Here is an 18678-nt window from a genome sequence, read left to right on the forward strand (position 1 = left end):
TAGTAATTCTTCCAGTGCTGGGAACTAACATTGACTTTGAAAATCTGTCAATTCCGTGATATATGCTGAGCAGCAATGGTTTTAGTGATGTTAAATGCCATGTCATCCAAAGTTACTGCACAGTTGCGCACATACATATCAAAATTTAACTGTTTGCCTATACCTGAGAATGCTATGCGCAAGTCAAAAGCGCTATTTACAAAAACGGTCATAAAAGTTACAGAAGTAAATCTTTTATATTAGACCTAAGCGTCAAATGTGCAAGTTGAACATAAATAAAGACAACGAATTCCCTTAAAAAGCCACAAGGTGATATGTCAACTAAGAAGGCTGGGATTACTATGCTTGAAGATTGCATAAGCTTCTTTTTTCTGAGCTTTTGCCTAAAGGAGGTAAGTAAGTAAAGCCGTTATCTATATACTGGGCATAAAATAATTATACTACATATTATCTAAGAACATTTTGATAACAATTTCGATGCAAAGTTAGCACGAAGTATAATACTTAGTTCAATATTCTTATTTTTTAAAAATACAATATATGTTTTACATGTATAGCTGGGACATTTTATGTAATAAGTACTAATTTTGTATAGGGTTATTTGTACTTCTGCTGATTTGATAATACTTGGTCAAAGAGATATTGTTCTTTAAAACGAATAACATCATCTCTCTTCATATAAGTTCACACATACAACCTATGCAACTTTTAGATATTGACTGGGAAAACGACTATCATATATTATAAAAGTACCAACCTAAAACTTTGCCTGTACTATTCCCAGAATTTGTTTATTGAATCCTCCGCTGATCTTGTTATTCAGTCAAATGCCAGTGGCAGCCCAGTGTTGAGGAAGGAGGTGCATTTGCAAGCTCTACCAACTAATGCTCAATGCTCTTACTTTCAATCATCTATGCAGTTACACTTTTTATTGGTGTTGGCCGTTAAGGAAAGAAAGAAAGAAGACACCACAGTAATAAGTAAAAGACATAAAGAAAATCAGAATCAGAATCAGAAGACATTGACTAACTACCTCTAGAACAAATATTAATATCCAGTGAACTCGAATAAAAACGACATATGTCACGCATATAGACACCCAAGTAAAAATGTAAGGTTGTTACTAAAATGTATGAATGGACAAAAAGTTCTTAACATGATATCAAATTAACAGAAAGCGCAATAAAAGTAAACCACTATGTGAAAGTGAGCTCGTCACAAAAATAAAACACTCATACTTTTTTTTATGAATTACCGTCAAGGCGTGTAGGCCAAATCGACGCATAAACAGCAGCAGAAAGTGATAAACAGCAATAATCAACCAAAGACATCGACTTTTATTTCATTCTATTAACTGTTTAAGCAACAATCAGCGAAATAGGAAATATAAAAATATTTCCGAGATTTATGCTGACGAGTGGCTTACTAACTTTGTGGTGGCAACTGAGTGATGAAAACCATTGTGTGACGAAAAAAAATAACAAAAAGAGTGAAATAAAGTCACAAATAAATACGAAAGAAACCCCCTATTGGTCGAGACTATAAGTTACTGAGGTTTATAATTCGAGTGAATAAATTGTATAGTTAATTTCCGCAGGTGGCAGTATATCCTTTCTGTGCAAGCTGATGACGTTCGTAGCTTTAATACATTGTATGTATAGTATATCTACATATTCGTACTATACTTGCACGCTCACACTTAGATACCACGCATTATGTCTGCACTATTTCAAGCGGAAATATAAAGCTCATTGTATTATATTGCTTCATACAAACACTGGTACATCTCTGCTCTCATTTCACATTTGTATCAATCACTCGAATACAAAGAATTTCAATCGAAAGTCAATTCCAAATCAATCGCCATTATTCTTTGGCACAGTAAGAAATGAAATTTCCTCGAAACGTTTATCATTGGGATTACATATGTAGATATCGGCACAGGTTGAAAGCAGAGGGTTGATTAACATTTTCTGTGTATTATTTCCCTTTGAACTTTTCGGTCAGTAAGAAATAACAGCTAAAATTAACTTCTATTTTAGCTAAGCCATAAAAGACGATCCTTTTCTGTGGCGGGTAGGGATTTGATCTCCACTTTAACGAAGTTTATTTCCGTTATGTTGTTGGTAGCAATTAATATAATTTGTGTTTTTGGCTTTACTTTCAGGCGATTTTTTTCCTTCGAAAGTCAGAGAGTGTATCACATTTCGAAGCCACTCAACCAATATGTATGATTTTGAAACAATATATATACTAGCAACAACAATTCTATGATTGTAGGTGTCGTCACGCACGTCCAACCAGCAAAGCAGTACTCGTATAATGAGAAGAGATCGGTGTTCACTCTCTTTATGTATTTTACTCCTGGTTAACTAGTCTGCGCGAAATCTTGACGCGGACTAGGCTGTCATCGCTTCATGCGCTCTTGAAAGATTCTTTTGGCAAAAGATCGATCATAAGCGTTTGGATAATATTCAGGACACGTGAAAAAAGAATTACGCGCTATTATAGACCGGTGGTGGGGGTCTAAACTCAAATATCGAATAACGTCTTTATATTGCATTTTGTGCCAAAGCTTTAACGTATTAGTGAACCTTTTGACAACACATGCACGTACATTTAAAAAACCTCAACGAACGAAGCTGAAAATATACACGGAGGCCCAACTCATACGCCATGGTGCACCAAAATTTCCTCTTCGCTTATCAATTGCATTACATGCACAATCCGATTTCGCAACATCAGTGAATGTGCAACAAGCCATGCTTTGCTGAGTGCAAGTAATAATTAATTATAACGGCACACGTATGCGCCCACAACAACTTCTATATTGGCTGCTCAGCATGTGAGTAAGAGAATATAATTGCATAATATAGGGTGATTTTTTAAGAGCTTGATAACTTTTTTAAAAAAAAAACGCATAAAATTTGCAAAATCTCATCGGTTCTTTATTTGAAACGTTAGATTGGTTCATGACATTTACTTTTTGAAGATAATTTCATTTAAATGGTGACCGCGGCTGCGTCTTAGGTGGTCCATTCGGAAAGTCCAATTTTGGGCAACTTTTTCGAGCATTTCGGCCGGAATAGCCCGAATTTCTTCGGAAATGTTGTCTTCCAAAGCTGGAATAGTTGCTGGCTTATTTCTGTAGACTTTAGACTTGACGTAGCCCCACAAAAAATAGTCTAAAGGCATTAAATCGCATGATCTTGGTGGCCAACTTACGGGTCCATTTCTTGAGATGAATTGTTGTCCGAAGTTTTCCCTCAAAATGGCCATAGAATCGCGAGCTGTGTGGCATGTAGCGCCATCTTGTTGAAACCACATGCCAACCAAGTTCAGTTCTTCCATTTTTGGCAACAAAAAGTTTGTTAGCATCGAACGATAGCGATCGCCATTCACCGTAACGTTGCGTCCAACAGCATCTTTGAAAAAATACGGTCCAATGATTCCACCAGCGTACAAACCACACCAAACAGTGCATTTTTCGGGATGCATGGGCAGTTCTTGAACGGCTTCTGGTTGCTCTTCACCCCAAATGCGGCAATTTTGCTTATTTACGTAGCCATTCAACCAGAAATGAGCCTCATCGCTGAACAAAATTAAAGCGCGAAACACATTTCGAACCGAACACTGATTTTGGTAATAAAATTCAATGATTTGCAAGCGTTGCTCGTTAGTAAGTCTATTCATGATGAAATGTCAAAGCATACTGAGCATCTTTCTCTTTGACACCATGTCTGAAATCCCACGTGATCTGTCAAATACTAATGCATGAAAATCCTAACCTCAAAAAAAATCACCCGTTACTTGTAATATCCTCTATAGAGAATGTAGTCTCCATTGTAGCCGCTTTCTTTGCCCTAGTGTCTAAGTAAGCAACCGTGCTGCTAGCTGCAACACTTTTAGCATCTCTTTTCCCTCCATATTTTGTTGACATTCTTTGGCTACAGGCTTTGGTTCCGACTGCCACTACCCTTGTTTGCTTCCTGTAGTTAAGCTAAACTTCAGCTTTAAGGTTACTGTCAGCTCATGACACCTTAATCCTGCTCTTTTTATAGTATCCTAACGTATCGTGTTTTAACTTTACTGTGTAATAAATTTCTCCAAGTGTTTCTCCTACAGTTATAATAATTCTAACTAAACTCGAACAAATAGCTGTATCCATATTCAGCTGAAGGTTAAAAAACGAATACAAACAATCCTAAATATCCCACAGTGGTGCTAAGTGGATAGCAATTAAGCTTCTGTGAAGCTTTCAATTTTCTAGCGGGACTCGCATATTAATTATCTACGCCTTTTATTGTCATATTTTATTAAGCTGTTTGACCGACATATCTTATGGTTAATCGTAAATAAAAAAATAAAGCGTTTACAGGCTCGAGCTCATAGCTATATTGACGTTTATATATTCATAATAGAGTTTCGATTTGTTCACAACATTACTATTATTAATGATTTTATTTCATAAATGCGCAATTCACATTGATGAGATGGGTAAATTGTGTTGCGTGGTTGTTACTATAAAACTGACTATTTCATGCGAACCTACAAAACTGTAGTGTTTTCATTGTAGCTATATGGGCGCAAAAGCAATTAAACACCCAATCGATGTACATACATATTCTACTTACTACTGTAGTTCCACAATATACTAGCGTGATTCACATAGTATAAAGCGGCTCATTGATGGTTGTCTGTCGACTTTATATGTATATGCTTTTAGCTCTTTTATAATGATAGTGCATAACCATTTGAGTAAGGACATATTTGTATTCGTAAAGGTACGTCTAAAACTTAATTTCACAAGTACATCATTTGCTTTCGACTTGCCACGAGAGAGTTGAAAGTACATTAATTGGGACTGTTATATTCAACTTGGATGTATAATGAATAAGTGTGTTCTCACAAATTGATATTCTGTACCATATTAAGCCGAATGCGCTCTTGCAGCATTTGCTTTAGAGCTTGCACCGAAAAACTAAATTTATGTTGCAGACATTAGACTGTCATGAGTTGAAGGTTTCCCTGTAGCGGTAACCTCAAAAATGTAAATTTTTACCTCGGCGTCAAAACCGAGACATGAAATATTTTCTGTTCAACAAAATATTTTACATAATCCTCTTTCTTACATTTGTTATAGTATGTTTGCTTTCCTCACTAGAGTAGTAAAGGTGCATTTTAAAGCGTTAGTGATTTTAAATTCTGTTTAAGCACGAAAGACTTTTCACACGGATGTATTCAACTTATGGGAATGCGTTGCCTTGAAGCATTTGCCAAGGGTATAAATGTTATTTCCAATTTGACTAATAAAATTAATTTTCAATTGTGATGGATTACTGCGGATTAATTAAGGATGGTCTATTTGGCTATCGTACTTATGCACTCTTTGGTATACATAGATCCAATTACCCAGCAGAAATCTATATTTTGAGGTTGTATGAGTTCCATATACAAATACACAATTCGAGAAAGTGTTCAATGTATATAGAACAGTATAAATTTCTCAAATTTTTTTCGAGATTGCCGACACTTCAGGTTTAATTTAATCAAAGCAAAAACTATAAATTTGTAGAATAGAACGAGAAATACACAAATGCATTAGCTTCTCGACAAATTCGTCCGATTCCAAAGACTTTTGTTAGAAATTATTTACATCGAAAAATTTTAGCAAATTCAGCTGGAATAGCTGATGTGAATAGAATTAATTAAGTCAATAAAAGTTAGTGAAAAGTATAAAATAATACGCATGACATGCCAAGGTAATAAGCAAAACTATGCCAAATGAAAATGGCGAAGAAAATATTCGGGAGATAAATACTATCAGTTTTTGGCAACAAAAAACCAAAACTACAGAAAATCACTTGAATGGAAAATATACGTCCAAACACTATATCTTGTTATAATTAGACGCATGCAAACATATTCATTAGTATCCAAAAGCAAGCAAATTCACTTTTTATTTTCCCTTCGGTTCCGCTTGAGTCTATGGGTATGTATGCATATTATATTGCTGATTGAAACTTGCTAGTATGTTATTATTTGGAAAACAAATACAATGTTTTGTCACAGCTGCTATTTATTCATTGTTAACCAACCGATAACACAATAAAACTAGAAGTCTCATTTGATTTAAAATATAAGAAAGAGAAAAGACAATTATTACGGATCTCTATTTTTAGAAGTTTGGTATTCAATACTTTTTTTGGACATGGCCTTTTCGACAGTTATTAATTAAATTATATTCAGTTTGTTTTGCCACTTCCTAATATACAGATTTGCTCTTGAGAAACGTTTCTCCGGCGACAAAGCTCGTTTTTGGTTGAATGGGTACCATAGAAAGAAAAATTGTCACAGGCGAAGGGATGATAATCCACACAGCTCAAACAGCTGTTGCTTGGGTGTTCTATGGGCAGATATTGGTTCATGTGTTTTCAAAAATGAAAAAGGCCGAAATGTTACAGCCAATGGTGAATGCTATGGAACCAAGATTAATGACTTTTTCGTGCATGAATTGAAGGATTTTGATGTGGAAGACCTTTGTTCCAACAATATGGCGCTACATGTCATACAGCCGACAAGGTAATCAATTTATAGAAGGAAACTTGTAGTGATTGCTATTTAAGAACACTGGACTAGTGTTGAGACGTTGGCCGCTTTAAAAAAAAAAAAAAGTAATATTGCAGATATACGACTACATTGCTTCAAAAAGTGAATATTATTTTTTTGATATAAAGCCTGCTGTCGGAAATTTAACATGTATTTAAAAATACTCAGTTAACGCTTGCAATTTCACTAGAATAGATATTCTAATTTCCGCATAAATTATTAATATCAGAGCAATACCTACGTACCTGCCCTGGAACACTTTATGTATGTATGTAGTATGAATATGTATATGGGAAACGTACGCGAATGAGTGTGTTGTCTGGTTGTAGCTTCTTAGAATGAACGCAGTGCAAAGGTAAACCATATTAACACCTTAGCGGCACAATGCACTTCTTACATGACGGATGCCTGTGAACACGTAAAGTTTTTGTCATGGATAAAAGTGTACATTTGAGGCCCATAACAAGCACTTTGATTAAATTTGTGACGGAGAACGCTAAAGCCCGACACAGCACCTTCAAAAGAAGAAGATACTTTACATCGCTTATTTAATAAACGCACAACGCATAATCCAACCACAAATAATTGGTTTGCGTGAGACTTTTCCAGATAGAGCACCTTTGTGCCATTTTCAGGCTCTTAAATTATCACTGACGACGTAAGAAGTTGATTTTATGGTTCAAGTGTTTTGACGTCTAAAACATATCTTAATCTGACAGCAGAACGCATTTAATATTGTACATAGAAGTATATACAACAAACAGGCTTTGGTTAGTATATATCTGGCTTTCTAATTTGTTTGTTGACATTTGAATGTGTATGTATTAAGTGCATGCAAATATACTTATATTTAGTTGTACTTATCATCTCCAATGGAATTTGGAAAAAGGAACGCTAAGGATAAAAACATTCCAGAGAGCTTTATGTATAGAAATGAAATACTTTGACATTTTATATATATAGACATTTTCATAATTTTGTATACCAAAACGATTACTACTATACTAAGCTTTATTGTTTGCACAGAGATTTGTTAATTTGTCGAAATTACAACGATTCACAAATATTTCGGAATTGTGGCCAACTCACAACTTCATCGTTTAGTTTCACATTTTTGATGTTATACATTTTGACATACGGGCACTATTTGTGTTGTTTACAGTAACTTGAAATATTAATCTCGGCTAAAAATTAGAGCCAAGAGATCCGTTATTTTTTAGAGTGGTTATTTTTTACAACTTTCGGCGTAAATTAACTCATCAAGAGAACATGAACTTAATTAAATTTTTGATGATAAAGCTCCATCAATGGCCGCTGTTTATCGATTGTATATATTTAAACGATCGATATCCTAGGTCACTCCAAGACCAATTTCGGGAAAGTCTTCAAAGATTGCTATTCGGGAAACTATTGATTCTGTGCCCAACCTGATTTCGCAAGATTGTCATGTGAGCCATCGTGAGAGCCCACATAACTAGTCGATCGCTCAAAAACCGGCTCATAATATGTTAGCGGTGCTTAAAACAGGTCTATAGCATCTTAACACATGATGAATGGTGGATTTCGCGCCCGTATGTAAAGAGAAGTCGACGGTATCGGTTTTCAAGATGAGCAGAAATCAATAAAAGCTGTTCGTGAGCGAAGCACTTTCAACAAAATGATTGCCTGTGTTTGTGGAAAACCTGAACATGGCGGTTTGATGCTTCAATCAGAATGGCAAAAGTGCTACGGAAATTGCTTGAATGAAGAATATTTTGAAAAACAATAAAGCCATTTATCAGGACTTACACTTTTTTGTTCCCTATTTCCAAAACAGAAGGAGCAACCCACGTATTCATACTGAATTTTAATGAAATGGCACCTGATTAGGTACGAAACTGCGCAACTACTCTAACGCCTTTATCAACTGGTGAGGAATTTAACTGACATTTCAAAACAACAAACCTGATTTTATAACTCACAATACTCAATGATATATGATTAATATATGAAATTCCTCCTAATGCTGATCCTGATGTTTAAAAGTCAAAATTTACTTACTAGGATTAAAAATATAAGATTTGAATAAAAATTTAAATTTTCACTAACATTTTCTCTATGGACTAAAACTAACAAAATATTCGAATGACTTCCATTGTTGGTAATTTAAGGAGCTGAGATAGGCGAGGAGTTACGGTCAATAAGCATATTGTTCTATATAACTACATAAACGTTTTGGTAATACACTTAATAAAGATGCCGTCGGAGAGGATTACGATTGGGTGCTGTTGGCGTCCAGCTAGAAAGTTTCTTAATTCAGCAAAAAATTTAAAGGCCAAACTCATATTTGCGACAGTTCATCTCGGTTGGAGCATTCAGAAATTGAAAACAATTTTACTCTAAGACGAATCGAAATATAATATTCACCCTTTCAGCCCCAAAGGACTTTTTAAACGATGTCAAACATATATAGAAGTTGCTTGTAAGCCACTTTGGGGCTGCAAGGGTTAAAGATTCAGGACTCAAACCTAAGTATTATGTTGCGACCATTAAATATGGCAGTGGTAATGTTATGGCCTGGCTCTTACTCTGTGTACAGGACTGGACCTATTCATATAATAAATATAAGGAACCGGAAGAAAGAAAAATTTTACAGGAAATAATCACAAACATATTACATAAGTGTACTTAACGAACATACTATAAAAGCAAATGTGAATAAATAAAGAAATGTGGGTGCGAATGGAAGTTAGCTTTTTCGTTTTACAATTTTACCTTCTAAATAGAAAAGAGTGCACATTTTCTATCCTTCTCAAAGCGTAAGAGTTGAGAGCTTGGTACACTTTATACTCCAGCAACCTGTTACTACAAAGTGTAATAGTTTTGTTCAACTGACGGTTGTTTGTATAACTAAAAGAGGTGAATATAGGGTTATATATTTATAAATGTCCAGAGTGACGAAACGAGTTGAAATCCTGGTGAATGTTTGTCTGTCCTCTGAGGTGGCATGTGTGTAAATTCCATCTGAATGTTTCATTTTCCAGTGTGGAAAGCATTTAATGGAACAGGATAAAACTATAATGCGTTAGCTTATGCCACCTTATGGCTATAAATTTTTCAAATCTAATAACTACTGTTCAAGACCATAGGTGCTAAATGTTTGCTAACTATAACGGGTGATTTTTTTGAGGTTAGGATTTTCATGCATTAGTATTTGACAGATCACGTGGGATTTCAGACATGGTGTCAAAGAGAAAGATGCTCAGTATGCTTTGACATTTCATCATGAATAGACTTACTAACGAGCAACGCTTGCAAATCATTGAATTTTATTACCAAAATCAGTGTTCGGTTCTTTTCTTTTTTATCGACAAATTTTGTTCAGCGATGAGGCTCATTTCTGGTTGAATGGCTACGTAAATAAGCAAAATTGCCGCATTTGGGGTGAAGAGCAACCAGAAGCCGTTCAAGAACTGCCCATGCATCCCGAAAAATGCACTGTTTGGTGTGGTTTGTACGCTGGTGGAATCATTGGACCGTATTTTTTCAAAGATGCTGTTGGACGCAACGTTACGGTGAATGGCGATCGCTATCGTTCGATGCTAACAAACTTTTTGTTGCCAAAAATGGAAGAACTGAACTTGGTTGACATGTGGTTTCAACAAGATGGCGCTACATGCCACACAGCTCGCGATTCTATGGCCATTTTGAGGGAAAACTTCGGACAACAATTCATCTCAAGAAATGGACCCGTAAGTTGGCCACCAAGATCATGCGATTTAACGCCTTTAGACTATTTTTTGTGGGGCTACGTCAAGTCTAAAGTCTACAGAAATAAGCCAGCAACTATTCCAGCTGTGGAAGACAACATTTCCGAAGAAATTCGGGCTATTCCGGCCGAAATGCTCGAAAAAGTTGCCCAAAATTGGACTTTCCGAATGGACCACCTAAGACGCAGCCGCGGTCAACATTTAAATGAAATTATCTTCAAAAATTAAATGTCATGAACCAATCTAACGTTTCAAATAAAGAACCGATGAGATTTTGATGCGTTTTATGCGTTTTTTTTAAAAAACAGTTATCAAGCTCTTAAAAAATCACCCTATAAAAATGTCTTTACTGACGGAATACTGTTAGGACCTCACTTATTTAACATCAGTGTTCGATTCAAATTAATACGATACAATAAAATAAGGTTGACGTATAAATAGTCTACTTTAAAATGAATTATGTGATAAACTAAAATGACTTATAAAATATAAAAACATGTAAACTTTCTTTATGTTTGTATTGGTAGCATTGAAAGCAAGTTTAATATATGTAATTGTTTTGGCGTCTTGGGGTTTATCGGGATGTATGGACAACGTTTTATAATTTTTATAATCTCGCAACATAGTTGCTAAAGAGAGTATTATAGTTTTGTTCACATAACGGTTGTTTGTAAGTCCTAAAACTAAAAGAGTCAGATATAGGGTTATAACGGGTGATTTTTTTGAGGTTAGGATTTTCATGCATTAGTATTTGACAGATCACGTGGGATTTCAGACATGGTGTCAAAGAGAAAGATGCTCAGTATGCTTTGACATTTCATCATGAATAGACTTACTAACGAGCAACGCTTGCAAATCATTGAATTTTATTACCAAAATCAGTGTTCGGTTCGAAATGTGTTTCGCGCGCGTGTTTTGTTCAGCGATGAGGCTCATTTCTGGTTGAATGGCTACGTAAATAAGCAAAATTGCCGCATTTGGGGTGAAGAGCAACCAGAAGCCGTTCAAGAACTGCCCATGCATCCCGAAAAATGCACTGTTTGGTGTGGTTTGTACGCTGGTGGAATCATTGGACCGTATTTTTTCAAAGATGCTGTTGGACGCAACGTTACGGTGAATGGCGATCGCTATCGTTCGATGCTAACAAACTTTTTGTTGCCAAAAATGGAAGAACTGAACTTGGTTGACATGTGGTTTCAACAAGATGGCGCTACATGCCACACAGCTCGCGATTCTATGGCCATTTTGACGGAAAAACTTCGGACAACAATTCATCTCAAGAAATGGACCCGTAAGTTGGCCACCAAGATCATGCGATTTAACGCCTTTAGACTATTTTTTGTGGGGCTACGTCAAGTCTAAAGTCTACAGAAATAAGCCAGCAACTGTTCCAGCTTTGGAAGACAACATTTCCGAAGAAATTCGGGCTATTCCGGCCGAAATGCTCGAAAAAGTTGCCCAAAATTGGACTTTCCGAATGGACCACCTAAGACGCAGCCGCGGTCAACATTTAAATGAAATTATCTTCAAAAAGTAAATGTCATGAACCAATCTAACGTTTCAAATAAAGAACCGATGAGATTTTGCAAATTTTATGCGTTTTTTTTTTTTTAAAAAGTTATCAAGCTCTTAAAAAATCACCCTATATATACCAAAGTGATCAGGGTGACGAGTAGAATTGAAATCTGGATGTCTGTCTGTCCGTCCGTGTAGGCTGTAACTTGAGTAAAAATTGAGATATCATGATGAAACTTTGTACACGTATTTCTTGGCTCCATAAGAAGGTTAAGTTCGAAGATGGGCAAAATCGGTCCACTGCCACGCCCACAAAATGGCGGAAACCGAAAACTTATAAAGTGTCATAACTAAGCCATAAATAAAGATATTAAAGTGAATCGTGATCGCATTAGGGAGCATATTTGGAAGTAATTTTTTTGGAAAAGTGGGCGTGGCCCCGCCGCCTACTAAGTTTTTTGTACATATCTCGGAAACTACTACAGCTATGTCAACCAAGCTCTATAGAGTCGTTTACTTCAGGCATTTCCATATACAGTTTAAAAATGGAAGAAATCGGATAATAACCACGCCCATCTTCCACACAAAGGTTATGTTGAAAATCACTAAATGTGCGTTAACCGACTAACAAAAAACGTCAGAAACACTAAATTTTACGGAAGAAATGGCAGGAGGAAGCTGCACTCAGCCTTTTTTAAAAATAAAAATGGGCGTGGCGTCGCCCACTTATGGACCAAAAACCGTATCTCAGGAACTACTCGACCGATTTCAATGAAATTCGGTATATAATATTTTTTTAACACCCTGATGACATATACTAAATATGGGCGAAATCGGTTCTCAACTACGCCTTCTTCCAATATAACGCTATTTTGAATTCCATCTGATGCCTTCTCTGTATAATATATACATTAGAAACCAATGATCATAGCGGAATAAAACTTTACTCAAATACGGTATGTGAGCTGAGGTATCCCTTGTGGAAAATTTGTTGTGATCGGACTATAACTTTTCAAGGTCCCTGATATCGAACACGAAGAACTCAGTGCCCAACCTAACCTAACCTAATTTTTCACCGAAAATATCGGTAAATATCTCAGCATTTAATTCTAATTAATTTTACAGCAAAATAAAAAAAATATGTAAATTACGGATAATGAAATCTCGATTATCATTTTATCATGCGAGAGTATAAAATGTTCGGTGACACCCGAACTTAGCCCTTCCTTACTTGTTATTTTTAAAAATTTATTTAACCTAAACTGATCTAACTTATCTAGCAAAGGAATTTTTAAAGATTTTTTAACGATCGCTACTTTACTCTAATAAAAAGCAAACATAATGTTCTTTTTGGAGCAGGTCACATTCATAAATAAATCTTGGTGGGATTTAAACAACTTCAAATTTAAAATTCCTAAAAAATTATTCGTTCAATATTGTAAATAGAGAGTCCATTCTTGTCTTAGTAAATATATCGCCACTTGGAATTCTACCTTCCCTTACCATTTTTTTCAATAACATAGTAATATATTTGAAGATTTAGCTTTATGATTCTTTCAAAGTACGCAAAAGAAGAAGAGAAACTCAATGGATCTACAAATTATTTTAGTTATCTGAATTTTCCTACAAATTAAGGCTACATTAAACCCAATTTCCTTATCTTTTTTCATTTTTAATAAATCATATAATTAAGAATAGCTGAAATATCGTGAAGTGCAATTTTGACTCAGTGTTAATAGCGATAAGCGATAAAGACGTTGTGTATTTTTAATTAAAATCAACCACGGAAATGCTATCGACTACAAAATTCGAAACGTGAAGTAGAAGTTCTTGATGTCCAGTACGTACAGTAAGTAAATATGCCACAGCAAACGCATGCAATTGCTAATTGCAACCAACTAAAATATCATAATAATACAAAGGTAATGTAACCATAGCTAGCAGACCCACCGCCGCTGAAGCCAAAGTGATTTGACTCGCTCTAGGTATAACTGTTGCAATAAATGTTTATGCGCAGTATAGAGTGACCGAGATTGTGCAAAGCGTGATTGTAAAGTGGCCTTTCGCTTTCCTTTCGAAAGCCATTCATTAGATTTTTGACGTCTCTTCTGAAACAACTTCATTACATTAAAGATATATATGTATGTATGTGTGTATGTTTAATCTAGATTTATTTTATTTCTAACAAAAAAAAATTAATAAAGTTAGATTACAAGTCATATTTATTTTTACAGTTTATATTAAAAATAACTTAACACAAATCTTGTGATATATGTATGTATGTCTATGTTAAAACCTAAGTGTCCTTTCGCTTTCCTTTTGAATGCCATTTATTAGATTTTTGACGTCCCTCCTTACTTTTCTAGGCGTCGCTGTTGATGGTTTCTTCTCTTGATTCTTTCGATCCTCTGCTTCCCGCATTTGGTCAGTGTATATTTGAAAATTGAAGGAGTTCCGAATTGGTGGTTGACGTGGGGAGCTGGTAGAGATATTACTTTCTATCCTAATTCTCAACATTTTCGATAACTTTATTTTATATATTTATAGACTTCGTGAAATAATTACTTCGCTGCTTTTTTGCACCAACTTCTCGTTTAGCTACTTAAGCGTTCAAGTTCTAAACTGTAACTGAGCTTAGGTTGTCATCTACGCCGAATTTATACCTTCAGAAGTCAAGCAGGTAGACAATTGTGGGGGATGGTAATGAGGCAGGTAGAGAATTGAGAAGAGGTTTTCTTTAGAATGCCGGTCAATATGTGAGATATATAATTGAAATTCAGAGGAAATTCTTTCCAGGCAATAGTAAATCTGTGTAGCAAAATGGGTAGAAAATAATGATTTTCGTTATACTAATAAAATTTTTGTTGACTGTATCTTTCAGTGTATGATCAAGTTGCAAGAATATAAAATCTTCTGTTGCATCCGAACTTAGCCCTTTCGTACTTACTTTCATAAGAACGGACAGTTGAAACGCACAAAAATCCTCTCAAATACTGGAATGTATAGATATGAGGAGATTATGTTGTCTCAAGTTAGTAGAATTAATTTGATCTAATACGCCATAAGACAAACATAAACAATCAGAACTAATCGCATTGAACTTTGTTAAGATTTGAGAAAAACAAAGTAGCAAATCTCTACTAACAACATTAATACATCTGCACGATGGTTGCTCTTACGAGTATGTTACTCTTATATGTAAGTAGGATTGCTTGCTTAAAGAAAAACATTACAACTGAAAGATTAAACACTGCTGAGCAGTACGTGCGTGTTGAAAAACTGGGAGTGTTATATATTTCATAGTAAGGTGGTGAAGCCAATTTTTTGTCGGTGAAATTTGCTGAGTGATATTCGAATGCCATAACGTATGCATTGAGGGTAGTCAAGAGCACACGTGTTGGCTGGAGCATACTTCTACGTATTTATACAAATACGTGCAGAAACTCAAGAATACTATATACTCTATTTATTATGCCCGTTGTGAACGTACGAATGCAAATTAAAATTTGTTTTACAAATACTCCATTCACCTTTTGAGTAGCCACCGTGAAAGAGTTGAAAGGATTTGATTAGGATTGTGATCTGCTACTTGCATGAGCAATAAATTGGCATACTTGTACGAATTAACATTAAGATGATCTTGTATCAATGCTTGATGTGATAAGATTAATGAAATACTATATTAAAGATATAAGATTATACAAAGATGATGACAGAAAATAGAAAAGATAACATGGAAACCTACTGGAAGAATATCCGGTTATGTTTTTAGATAATCTGTAAACACTTTTGCTAACAGCAACTAAAACAGGTATGTCACATTTTTATTTCAACTTCTATTAATGCAAATTAAGCTCAAATCCAAATCATAGTTATTTAAAATTCCCCTTTTGTTTGGAAAACCTTTCATAAGAACGTGTCATACTAAATGTAAGAAAAACCCGAACAATTTAGTATATAAAAAAAGTTCATTTTATGATGAAGAAAATCTGTATCCGCACAAAAGTCATTCTTAAACAAGATCATAATAATATGCAGTGACTAAATACCACAAGGTTTGTCCGGAAAAGACAAATTTATTGAACCAATCGTTACAATTCTATAGAAATTTTCAAAATAAGCTCCTTCTGTGTCGATGCAACGTTGCCAGCGTGATTTCCAAACATTAAAAGCGTCAAGGCAGGCATTCTATGGAATAGTCTCAAGAGCCGAGATGCGTGCCGCTTGGATCCTCTCTGTAGTCTCAAAATTGTTGCTTTCAGCGGTCTTTTCAAACAGGGAAACAAAAAAATCCGAGGGCCACATCAAAAAAGACAATGAGCGTCGTTTTCACTTTGGATTTGCTCATTCTTCCGGTCTGCATCAGTAACCTATTTCCGGCCCTCTTAAAAGGTCTGGTACCACCGAAACACACGACTTCTTGCTAAAACAAGATCTGGGAAGCTTGTTTATTTTTATCAAAGGTCTCTGTCGCAGATTTACCGAGTTCCACACAGAAATTAATCGCATACCTCTGATTCTACTAAATCCAATCGGGGCTCGCTCCGATGTACAGTCGCGGCGGAAGAAAATCAGTCCTACTACTTTCCGGACAAACCCTATATATACGTACCTACGGATATGTTTAACAGTTTTTCTATATTTTGATTATTTGATGCTCCCAAATTATTAAAAATTCGTTTACTCCTGTGCATACATTCCCTTAGAGTATATAATACGGAACAACACAACATCGACTTAACAACCACACAGGGATAAAGAAAGACAAATAATACAAACTAAAATCTTGATTAAAACGCAACCCTATGTATGAACCTTATACGTTTATGAACGAATTTCTAGTCGCACTATGGGTACTCGTCAGGGCGTGTGATCACATTGTTATGCTCTCGCTACATAATATGATGTTTACATCATCTAAAAACTGGAGTAAAAATTGAGGTATCTTAATGAAGGTTAACATGTCCTTGGCATGTAAGGATAGTTGGTATTGCAGCTGGGCAGAGTCGGACCAAAACCACGCCCACAAAGTAAAATTAATTGCAAACTTATAAAGGTCTTAAATATGTTTCACAATAATATACACGGCTGTTGTTTTATACAGGGAATCGCATTAGTGAGGGGCATATACATTAATGGTTGAACAAATTAGGATGTGCTCCCCTATCAAAAGGTTAATGTGTATATCTTCTAAACTATTCAAGCCTCAATAACCAATTTCACTCTGTGCAAATATTTGGGTATCTCTACCCACCCTGTGTATTATTATTACAATTTTAAAATGAAGTACTATTTCCCGGACAACTCTTGGCAAGTTTCAAGAGAATACAATCTTCAGTTACACTCGTACTTAGCTCTTCCCTAATTATTTAAATTTAAAATAAGCTGTTTTAAGTTATAAATTAATAACAGTTTTATGCAACTAATTCAAAACTTAAACGGTTTATATATTTTTAAAATAATTCTTACTCAATTATAATAGAAAATTGACTAAATTAAATATAAGTAGTCAAACCTATCATCGCTTTGAAAGTACGATGTTGAGCTTATAAGTCATTCATATTGAACTCCCATCATAATTTATTACCAAGCGCAAAGACAAATAAACATATTATAGCCCAGAATAAACCAAAGCAGAATTCAGAAAGTTTTAATTATAATCCAACGATGCCACTAGCGGCCTTTGTTCAACAGCTATAGTCACTTTAACGCTCCGAAGGTTTTGCTGCTTCTTCAGCTTACCATATTTTTTTATTACTGAGTGACTTTCGGCCGCGGTCTGTTGGCTGCTGCTGTCACTAAAAATCGAGGTCACCAATTATCAATAACGAGATGGACTACACGATAGTGAGCAGAAGAGTATGGAGAAACAATGAGCACCATTATTTGATATACAAAAATCGGATTTAGAATTTTAAGTTTAATATAGTTTAGACAAGTAAAGAAGAGCTCAGTCCGGGTATAATCGAACATTTTAAACTTTTGCAAGTTGTAATAATCAAAGCCAGAAAAAAACCTTAAGGTAAAACTGCAGTTAGATGTTGTTGGGATAGAAATCGTGAATGAATTACAGTCAAATTTTTGTCTTATTAACTTATATTACTGGTCAAGGACCTTAGTGGTTTCTTAACCATATTTAACTTGCCGTCAGCGAAATTATATGAAAGTCATCTCCAAATGACTTTTATGTGATATAAACACAACATATTAAAAAACATTTTTAATTTTCGATCAAAAAATCGCAAGTCAGAATATCAAAGTTTTTCTAAAGCCAATACAGAGCTTACTTGAAATATCTACACTCTGATGGTATAAAATAGTTTCTGTCTTATATACATATATTCGGCAACGTCCCTCTCCTTACTTTTCCGGACCTCATTTCACCCGTAAACTATTTTTCCTTATGGTTTGTATTTTTTTCAGTTTCCGGTTCTGATTGGTTTCAATTTGCTATGATTGTAAAGGCTACTGCATTAGCCAAATGTCGAAGTTTTTATTTTAAATAGTTTTCGATTATTTAGAAGCAGAGTAGTAGCAGTTAGTTACGATTTCATATAATTGTGAATGTTTTTTTTTTTTGCAATTTATATATATATACAAATACTCTTATATGCTTTAAAAATTTCCTAAGTGAGACAATAGACTCAAAGTATATGAATATTTGATCCATATGTTTATTCATAAATCGGTACTCACTTTGATGGATCTATGATATTCCCCGCTAATAATGTAATCCTTAAACCTAGAAAAATATCTTTATTTAAAGATTCTTGTATAATCTTGGATACACGGTAATATTAAATAC

At 34.9% G+C, this 18678-nt stretch overlaps 1 long non-coding RNA gene across 1 annotated transcript in view; it reads left to right on the top strand.

The window, feature by feature from the left end:
- Positions 1 to 18678, top strand: part of LOC125777078 (uncharacterized) — an 87623-nt gene that overhangs the window by 49515 nt on the left and 19430 nt on the right. The window contains exon 2 of the long non-coding RNA XR_007422086.1: positions 3031 to 3108. This is a non-coding gene — a long non-coding RNA (uncharacterized LOC125777078). The remainder of the gene's footprint in view (positions 1 to 3030; positions 3109 to 18678) is intronic.

This window comes from Bactrocera dorsalis, chromosome 3 (assembly GCF_023373825.1).
Source record: "Bactrocera dorsalis isolate Fly_Bdor chromosome 3, ASM2337382v1, whole genome shotgun sequence".
Lineage (NCBI taxonomy): Eukaryota > Metazoa > Arthropoda > Insecta > Diptera > Tephritidae > Bactrocera > Bactrocera dorsalis.